Source organism: Lolium rigidum, chromosome 1, assembly GCF_022539505.1.
Source record: "Lolium rigidum isolate FL_2022 chromosome 1, APGP_CSIRO_Lrig_0.1, whole genome shotgun sequence".
In the NCBI taxonomy this organism is placed as follows: domain Eukaryota; kingdom Viridiplantae; phylum Streptophyta; class Magnoliopsida; order Poales; family Poaceae; genus Lolium; species Lolium rigidum.
The window spans coordinates 201,823,306-201,834,602 of record NC_061508.1 but is presented as its reverse complement, the minus strand read 5'-3'; positions in this window follow the sequence as shown (position 1 = coordinate 201,834,602).

The window sequence follows — 11,297 nt, the reverse complement described above, 5'->3', positions numbered from 1 at the left end:
ACAAACCAGCTTTATTTTTCGGTGCTTGCTGTTACTCCTAATCGGACTTGACATGACATGGATGTTTGTTCATTAAGCGATGATTGTTTATTACTGGTCAATGTCTGATTATCATGATTGATGAAATTAATCTGCATCATACATAGGAAGTAATGGTAAATTAAATATATGATCTAGATAAACATATTCATGACATGCCAAATTATGGATATGCTCTGGTTCTTTGTTTGCATTCATATGGTGTGTATCTAATTTGTTCTCATTCTGTTTTGCAAGCTAACAAGCACAAGTCCAACCCCTCAAGATTAGCCATGACAAGGATGGCACCGAAGAGGCAACCGGCTGGTATGCTACCTCCTCCTTGTGCTTATGCTGCTAGGATTAAAGAATCTACTGCTTATGCTTATGCTCTTGCTGCCAAGTATACAGATGTGCGTAGCTTATGCTTGTGATGTTGTAGTAATAGAAATGAATTGTTTGTCTGAATAAACTGTCACCTTAAATAATCTACTGGGATTAACTGGAACTAAAAACTGGTATGCTACCTTAGCTGTTTGAGTTGTCTTGCTTCCTATGCATTTCAACCATTCATCTAATGGTTACAATTTATTCATGTAAAGAAGCGCCACTCACGGAAATCGAGAAGATTAGGGCTAGAACCATGATGAGGAACAACCGCATCTTCCAATCCCTAGGCATTGGTGCAATAGCATCAATGCTTAGGAAGTCGAATGATTGTCCAGAAGGTAGCACAATTACAAGTGATGCAGCATCTGCCATAACACAAGGGGAGAGCTCAGACTACAATCCTAGAGATGATGAAGTTATTGATGGAGAGGAGGTTGAGGACAATGTAGTGAAGAAAAATGTTAAGGTGCAAACTCTTGTCTTGTTTGGAGGGGTGGGAGTAGTTGGATATGTCTGCTTTGTTTTTCTTTCATTGTATGCATATAGTTTTGTAACTTCTGATCTAATGCTGCTGTCCTTACTATTTATATGAGGCCCAGAAGGTTTCTAGGAGGAAGAAGAGTGGTGTTAAGACGAAGAAGATCCCCGCTAAGAAGACAAGCTCGAGGAGGAAGAGCTCAGAAACAGCTACTACAATGGGTCCATCAAGAGTATTTGCTGTACCTCCAGGAGGGTCAAAGAGGCTGCTGGAAGTTGAAGAGTCTGCTCCCACTCGAGTCACAAGGTCAAAGGCAGCAAATGTAAGCAACCATGAAGAAATCCTTCAGCACAACGACCGAGAAAGCTCGCAGACGGATGGATGATATGCAGCAGCCCTTGGGTGAAGAAAGGAACATGAGCCTCCAGCTTAGCCCCGTTACAACAAGAGCCCACCAGCTTAGCCCCGTTACAACAAGAGCACTCCAGCTTAGCCCTGTTACAACAAGAGCCCGGAGTCAGCCAGCCTTTTCTGAACAAACTGAGCAGCCAACTGAGCAGCCAGTGTATGGTGATGATGATGCTGAAGATCACGCTGATGCTGCTGATGATGAAGGCAAGTTTGTTCTCTGAAAATTTAGTATATCGTCTGAACCATATTGATCCCTTTCTTTATAATGCATTTCTCATGTGTAATGGATAAGAAGTCATGAATTCTGTATGTTTCCTTTTCAGGGACAGCTGTTGTGGTCAACAGCAAAAGGAAGGGCTCAGGGCTAGAGAGGATGACGAAGTCGCTGGGCACCAAGGTGATTATCCACATTCCTGAAGGCATGAAGCGCCCAGAAAATCCTTTGCAGGCTGCAAAGCTTGCAACCGAAGGTGGCCTCATTGCAAGAAGCCATGCACCGGTTCTGCCACATTTCAAGGATTACAAGAGGGACAAAAACATCATAAAGAACTATATTGGAAAAGTAGTCGTAAGTTCTTTGTTTCCTATTATACTACAGTTTGTGTCTATTACTGCTGCCATTCTGGCTATTATGACTATTTTCAGTCTTGTTTCTTGATTCAGAGTTTGACAGCAGTATACTGATTTATTTTCTTGTTTGCTGTCTTGGTAGGCCAACTTTGACATGGACACTGAGTCACAGATTGTGAAGTCGGCATGCACTGACATGCTGCAGAAAAGGACCAAGAACATGCGCCACAAGATCAAAAGGACATATTTTGACAACATACCAAGCAAATCAAGTGAGCATTAAGTCTCCGGTTGATGGCATGCCCGATTGTGAGTGGCGAGAATCCGGTGAAGCTGTGGTCTACTCCAAGACACAAGGTATTCCTGTACAAATGCCTTGACTTTTGTAGATGTATTTGCCCCGATGTTTCGGTGTCTGTTTAGTTATGCATGCTCTAATATATTGTTGACTTATTTGCAAGAAAACTTGTGAGAGTAACAAGAGTAACCGAGAAAAAGTTCGGTTCCATGCAGAAAACTGGATCGCGGTCCTATGGTGCACATATCTATGCAATTGTAAGAACATGCTTATTTTTCTATTTGTATTTGTCCTGATGTATGTGCTGCTGTTTACATATACCCAGTTGCAAAAAAACTCATTGTTTGATTTGCTGAATAACATTTCAGAAAGAGGAAAGAAAAGGCGAAGTCCTGACTGCTATTGACATGTTCAAAGTGACACATAATAGCAAGAAGGACGGTTACTCGGAGCCGGTTAAGAGGGCCATAGTAAGTCTCACTTTGCAGTCTGTTTGTTCAAGTCATATGTTACAAAACCTACTTGCTTATATGTTGTCGTGTCACATTACTTTCGAGTTTTAGTGTACTGATTCAGTGCTTTGTTGTTGTGCAGGCTGAAATGGAGGAGATCAGGGATGCACCGCTACCAGAAGGTGAGGAGCCGAAATCAGCTACTGCGGTAGTTGAGGAATTACTGCTGAAGAAGTGTCCTTCAAGCACATTTCTGCTCAATGTTGGCCTCAAGTCAAGCTCTTCTACAAACAAGACCACCAGATCAGATCCTGCTGTGGTTGCCCAAGTCATTGATCTGCAGGGGCAGCTGGAGAGGTCACAGCACCAAGGCCAAGCTATGCGAGAGGAGCTAGCCGAACTCAAGAAGAAGGCGGAAGAAGCTGCATCTGCCCAAGCTATACGTGACAAAGAGTACGAGGTGTTGCGCATGAAGGCGGAGGAAACTGATGCGAAGTTTGCTCGTTTGATGGCCATGATGTTGTCTGGGAAGTAGTGGCTGCAGGTTCTGGTGGTTCCTTGCATATGCTTGGAGCATTTTGATTTTCTGTCCCATATTTACTACATGTTAGCACCACTCTGAACTAATGGACCTGGTACTGACCTGTGAGATGAGCATTTTGGTAGTTGGTCTCCATTTTACATTTGGTACTAGTGTGGTTGATCTACCTGGTACATGTGTTGTAATCTGTGAGATGTCTCTGTTCTGAACCTGATGGATAAATTACTGTCTGTTCGATAATTCTATCGTCTGCTGATAATTTACTGTCTGCTGTTATGATTTTGTTACAATTGATATCTACTGAGATAAATTTTACTGTATTAACTATGGCCCAAACTTCTGGACCATTATCTGGGCTGCTAAAAGGCCATGGTCCAAATACTATTGGACCAAAAATCTGGGCTGTTAAAAGGCCACGGCCCAAACAAATATTGAATATAAAATTAGAAAAATACAAAAGAATTGGACTGCAAAAGGTTCAATGTACAAAAATAAATGGACTGTTAAAAGGCCAAAGCCCGAAAAGAAAATAGAGAGTAAAAAGGCCTTGGCCCAAAAAGAAATTGGACTCTTAAAAGGCCAAGGCCCATAAAGAACGATAGAATGTAAAATGGCCAAGGCCAAGAAAGTAAGAAGGCCAAAAGTGTGGGCCTGGCCCAATAAACCGAACAGATTTCAGTGGAAAAAAAAGAAATGGGCCGTAACTTTGAATTCGGCCCATATAAATGCTAGAACTGGACTGGGCTGATTTCGATGCACGACCATTTTGGTTTGGTCACCGATCCGCCACGTAGGATTTGCCACGTTGGATCCGACGTGGATAGGGCGGAGCCAGCCCGTGACCAACATTTTGGTCATAGAATCTACGACCATCCATTTTGGTCGTAGAGGATTACGACCATTTAAATTAAAAGGTCGCCGTGCGCCGTCAGTGACGCTCAACTGGCGACCAACAGTTATTGGTCACGGCGTGGTCACAGATGACGCACAACGACCTTTCAGCGACCAATATGGAGGGTCGCAAGTCACCGGATTTCTTGTAGTGTGAGCTATAAAACATTGACACAAATAAGAGGTGATAAATTTTGAATTATTTAAAGGTAGCACTCAAGCAATTTACTTTGGAATGGCGGAGAAATACCATGTAGTAGGTAGGTATGGTGGACACAAATGGCATAGTGGTTGGCTCAAGGATTTTGGATGCATGAGAAGTATTCCCTCTCGATACAAGGTTTAGGCTAGCAAGGTTATTTAAAACAAACACAAGGATGAACTGGTGCAGCAAAACTCACATAAAAGACATATTGTAAACATTATAAGACTCTACACCGTCTTCCTTGTTGTTCAAACTCAATACTAGAAATTATCTAGACTTTAGAGAGACCAATTATGCAAACCAAATTTTAGCAAGCTCTATGTGTTTCTTCATTAATGGGTGCAAAGTATATGATGCAAGAGCTTAAACATGAGCACAACAATTGCCAAGTATCAAATTATCCAAGACATTTTAGAGTTACTACATGTATCATTTTCCAATTCCAACCATATAACAATTTAACGAAGATGAAACTTCGCCATGAATATTATGAGCTAAGAACACATGTGTTGATATGAACCAGCGGAGCGTGTCTCTCTCCCACAAAAGTATGATGTAATCCAATTTATTCAAACACAAACAAAAATAGAAACAAACAAACAGACGCTCCAAGTAAAGTACATAAGATGTGACTGAATAAAAATATAGTTTCAAGAGAAGGAACCTGATAATTTTGTCGATGAAGAAGGGGATGCCTTGGGCATCCCCAAGCTTAGACGCTTGAGTCTTCTTAGAATATGCAGGGGTGAACCACCGGGGCATCCCCAAGCTTAGAGCTTTCACTCTCCTTGATCATAGTATATCATCCTCCTCTCTTGACCCTTGAAAACTTCTTCCACACCAAACTTTAAGCAAACTCATTAGAGGGTTAGTGCATAATCAAAAACTCACATGTTCAGAGGTGACACAATCATTCTTAACACTTATGGACATTGCTCAAAGCTACTGGAAGGTAATGGAACAAAGAAATCCACCCAACACAGCGAAAGAAGCAATGCGAAATAAAAGGCAGAATCTGTCAAAAACAGAACAGTCCGTAAAGACGAATTTTAAAATTGCACCAGACTTGCTCAAATGAAAAAACTCAAAACTAATGAAAGTTGCGTACATATCTGAGGATCACTCACGTAAATTGGCATAATTTTCTGAGTTACCTACAGAGAATTAGACCCAGATTCGTGACAGACAGCAATGCTGTTTCTGCGCAGCAATCCAAATCTAGCATCAACTTTACCATAGAGACTTTACTTGGCACAACAAAACACAAAACTAAGATAAGGAGAGGTTGCTACAGTAGTAAACAACTTCCAAGACACAAATATAAAAGAAAGTACTGTAGCAAAATAACACATGGGTTATCTCCCAAGAAGTTCTTTCTTTTTAGCCATTAAGATGGGCTCAGCAGTTTTAATGATGCACTCGCAAGAAATAGTATTTGAAGCAAAAGAGAGCATCAAGAGGCAAATTCAAAACACATTTAAGTCTAACATGCTTCCTATGCATAGGAATCTTGTAAATAAACAAGTTCATGAAGAGCAAAGTAACAAGCATAGGAAGATAAAACAAGTATAGCTTCAAAAATTTTAGCACATAGAGAGGTGTTTTAGTAACATGAAAATTTCTACCACCATATTTTCCTCTCTCATAATAACTTTCAGTAGTGTCATGAGAAAACTCAACAATATAACCATCACATAAAGCTTTCTTATCATGAGTCTCATGCATAAAATTATTACTCTCCACATAAGCATAGTTATTCTTATTAATTGTAGTAGGAGCAAATTCAACAAAGTAACTATCATTATTATTATCATCACAAATAGGAGGCAAAGTATCATCAAAGAAAATTTTCTCCTCAGTGCTTGGGGGACTAAAAATCTCATGAAAACCAGCTTCCCCAAGCTTAGAACTTCCTATATCATTATCAACAATGGTGTTCAAAGCGTTCATACTAATATTACTACCAGCATGCAAATAAGATTTCATAGGTTTTTTAATTTTCGCATCAAACAATCCATGTTTTAAATCAGGAAATAGAATAAGAAGCTCACTCTTGTACATTATGCTAAACTAGTGTAAACAAGAAACAACAAGATGCAATTGCAGGATCTAAAGGAAATAGCTTCGAGCACACACACAACGGCGCCGGAAAAATACTTTACCTGAGACCGTAGTATGAGAGCCTTTTACCTTTCCTCCCCGGCAACGGCGCCAGAAAAGTGCTTGATGTCTACGGGAGCTTCTATTCTTGTAGACAGTGTTGGGCCTCCAAGAGCAGAGGTTTGTAGAACAGCAGCAAGTTTCCCTTAAGTGGATTACCCAAGGTTTATCGAACTCGGGGAGGAAGAGGTCAAAGATATCCCTCTCATGCAACCCTGCAACCACAAAGCAAGAAGTCTCTTGTGTCCCCAACACACCTAATAGGTGCACTAGTTCGGCGAAGAGATAGTGAAATACAGGTGGTATGAATAAGTAGTAGCAGTGGCAACGGCACCCGAAAAGTGCTTTGCCCAGGACAGTAAACAAGCAGTAGTAATGCAGCAGTAGTAATGCAGTAAAACAGTAAACAGGCAGCGATAGCAGTATTTAGGAACAAGGCCTAGGGATTACACTTTCACTAGTGGACACTCTCAACATTGATCACATAACAGAACAGATAAATGCATACTCTACACTCTTGTTGGATGATGAACACATTGCGTAGGATTACACGAACCCTCAATGCCGGAGTTAACAAGCTCCACAATAATGCTCATATTTTAGTAACCTTTAGTGTAAGATAGATCAAAAGACTAAACCAAGTACTAGCATAGCATGCACACTGTCACCTTCATGCATATGTAGGAGGAATAGATCACATCAATATTATCATAGCAATAGTTAACTTCGCAATCTACAAGAGATCATGATCATAGCATAAACCAAGTACTAACACGGTGCACACACTGTCACCTTTGCACACGTGCAGGAGGAATAAAACTACTTTAATAACACATCACTAGAGTAGCACATAGATAAATTGTGATACAAAACATATTGCAATCATAAAGAGATATAAATAAGCACCTCACTATGCCATTCAACATTGAGTAAGTATTCTGTGAAATATGGCCTAAGAGACCCACACGGTGCACACACTGTCATCTTTACACACGTGGGACAAGGTGTCTCCGGAGATCACATAAGTAAAACTCACTTGACTAGCATAATGACATCTAGATTACAAGCATCATCATATGAATCTCAATCATGTAAGGCAGCTCATGAGATTATTGTATTGAAGCACATAGGAGAGAGATGAACCACATAGCTACCGGTATAGCCCCGAGCCTCGATGGAGAACTACTCCCTCCTCATGGGAGCAGCAGCGGTGATGAAGATGGCGGTGGAGATGGCAGCGGTGTCGATGGAGAAGCCTTCCGGGGGCACTTCCCCGCTCCGGCAGGGTGCCGGAACAGAGACTCCTGTCCCCCAGATCTTGGCTTCGCGATGGCGGCGGCTCTGGAAGGTTTTCCGTATCGTGGTTCTTCCTCCTGGGGGTTTCGTCACGGAGGCTTTAAGTAGGCGGAAGGGCAAGTCAAGAGGCGGCACGGGGGGCCCACACCATAGGCCGGCGCGGCCAGGGGTGGGGCCGCGCCGCCCTAGGGTTTGGCCACCCCGTGGCCCCTCTTCGTCTCGTCTTCGGACTTCAGGAAGCTTCGTGGAAAAATAGGCCCCCGGGCTTTGATTTCGTCCAATTCCGAGAATATTTCCTTACTAGGATTTCGAAACCAAAAACAGCGAAAAACGAGCAATCGGCACTTCGGCATCTTGTTAATAGGTTAGTTCCAGAAAATGCACGAATATGACATAAAGTGTGCATAAAACATGTAGATAACATCAATAATGTGGCATGGAACATAAGAAATTATCGATACGTCGGAGACGTATCAGTGCGTAATAAAAAAAGGGTTAAGCCTAATGCTCGTGCTGCTCCTCCTATTACAAGGTCTAACAAAAGACTGACACGAGGTGGCGAACAGGCCGAGAATGATAACAGTAAAAGGTCTCGTAAAAACCACAAACCATCGAATCAGACAGAAGTAGCCCCAGCATGTACCAGCCCACACATTCCACAACCACCAGTTGCCAATACTGTTTCTCAGCAACAATTGCCAACAGAACCATTTTCCACAGCAAATTCGAGCCAACAATTGGCACCATCAGGAGTGGTGGTAGGTAATAATGGCCAAGGACACATGATGCTAGTCCCAGATGATACAGCCTCAAATGTCCAAACAGTGCTGCCACAACACCAGAAAACTGGTGATGATCTCCCTCGACCCTTAGTCCTGCGAAAGACAACTCCTCTCCCGATGATGAGACCCACGCCAAAAAAGGTAATACTTTTTTCAAGAATTGTAGTTTAATGCTCCCTTATGTATCTATATACCATGATAGCTTGATGTAATGCTTAACTTGGTAGGTTCGCCGCCACGATCAATAAAAACGAGGGGGCCAACGGTAGGAAGAAAACTTGCAGCTAAGATTTCCAGAATGGGTTCAAGATTTCGCATCACATCTATTGTAGGTGGCAGAAGGCCACTTCATCCGCATGAATCTTCATATCTTGTATCACATATTGGCTATTTTATCAGGAATGAACTTCCTACCTTCCCATTGTGGAAGCAGCATATTTACACCCCTTCACAGTTCGAGAGTTTAGTGCATAATTTACATGTAAGTCATGCTTCTCCTGGTAATGATAAATTATTCCACATTGATCTGTCCCATTTCTTGTAGCTTATTGTTGTTTCTATGCTATATAACTCACCAATCATTCAACCGTTGTGAGCAGTTAAGGTTTGAATTCGATGAGGATAATGAGGATGTAAAGTTTGTCATCGCTTCCATATTCAAAGAATTGTTGCGCCAGCACCGCTATAAGCTTAAGGCGACATACTTCACTGGCCAGATTACTGCCAATGTTCGAACAAAGTCTCCTGCACCCTGTATGACTGACGAGCAGTGGGGAGATCTTGTCAAGCACTGGTCTGATCCAAAGAATGTGGTATGGCTTATGAGGACGGTGAAACCAGATTAAATTCTGAATACTTATTTTGCGCCAGTGTCTCACTAGTCTCCTTTTGCAAACGTTGTCTAAAAGGAACCAGGCTAACCGCTTGAAACAACATTTACCAAGCCATACAGGATCTCGTCACTTGGTTGGGCATCTCTGGCAAAAAGTACTGCTACATATGTTACTCGTAAATTGTGTAGAACTCCATGTGCATGTTATATTCCACGTTATTTGATTTCTATATGATTGTACAAAAATGCAGAAAGTAGATCATGCAAACAACATGCAACCAGACAAAGAGATGACTCTGGCAGAGCAGTTCGAGGCATGCCAGAAGAACAAACATAATGTGATAGGAGAACTCGCAGAAAGTGTTATTGTAAGTCTTCTTTATGATTTAAATTTTTTAACGACACACTTGCTAATTTGTAGGAGCAATAATGGGCATGTCAATATGATCTTGTACACGTTTTTGTGAAAATGCATTTGATGTGTAATCAGGCATACCAACTTGTAGGATTAAAAGTAGTTCATACACATTAAATCTACCGTTTGCATGTTTCTCTGTAATAACTTTAATTTTTACACGACTGAAAACTCTTCAGGCAAATATGAAATTGGAGATGGCAAAACCGGGAAAGACGGTATGGAAAAAACTCCAGAAGAATGTATGGAGACATTTACCATGGTACTTAAAAATAAAGATATCACCTAAAACACTTTCCTGCGAAATGCTGGGATTTTGAAGTCCAAGTCCAAGTCTTTCTCTGCACAAGTTCTGGAGGAACAACTCCAAATAGAACGAGCTGCAGCAGATGTGTTAAGAAACCAAGTTGACATGTTGAGATCGAGATCAGAAGCATGTGATGCCCTACTGCAGGAGGCCAATCAAGTTCGTTATAATCTCTCAAAGACTAATAAAATGGCATAGATAATTGGAGATGAACACTGACATTGACATGTGAGTACCTTGGTATTGTGAAATTTTTCCTGAGACTGAGGCAATGTTCCTATTTTGTTGGTGGATGCATTTTATTCTGCGGCTGGGATCAACTTGGTAGTTGTTCCTGTGGATGTTTTATAAATTGGTTGCCTAGCCTTTTCAATCAGTTTGAACTTAAATGGTATTAGAGCCAAGGTCTCGAGTTTGAATTGTTGACGGTGTGGTTCAATTCATCCATAATTTGTTGGTGCCCCATTGGCCCTTGTAAAGCTTCATGTGCCTACCTCCGAATCCAGTGTTGAATTTCTCTTGTCACACAAGAGGATGGCTGTTAATGTGTGTATAAGTGGGTTGCATAGCCCCTTTTATGTAAGTTTGCAAGTTTCCGTATTGTGTTGTGCCTTTGGGACTCGAGGCTTGCTTCGGTGTCCCCCCCTCACCAAAACTTGAAGGGGTAATTTTTGCCACGTGCCTTCATTTTTTAGCCCGTAAAAACCCATATCAAGCCCTATATACCATCGTATAGATATACTGGGTGTACTTAATGTTCCTAACAGCCAATGTGGCTGGCGAAATATTTTACCCACGAACGTTTTGGTTTTCAATGTACAACGTTGTCTGCGTGTCCGACTACCGAACAATATAGACTCAAATGGACCGTATTGGCTACTTGAGAGCTTACACTTATGTCTTTTTATTCACTTTTAATCATTACGCCCTTGGTTACGAAGAGTTAAAAAGAGATCTTTGCCATTCATATGTTTTAGTTCACTACAGTTTGAACGAAGGGGGGACACCGAAGCAAATGTGTTGGGACTCAGCCTGCACTTCTGAATTTTGGTTGCGTTGGCTACTGCATAAGTTTAATATAGTTCCATGTGGTTTTTGTTGAGATCTATAAGTGGATTGCCTATCCCTTTCCATCATTTCGGACCTATGGTGTGCTATTCTGTTTTCCACGTGTTAGACCTCCTCTTCTCAACAAGACTCCATGAGTAGGAGGCACTATGATTTTATTTTTTTGCGCATGAAATTACTCAA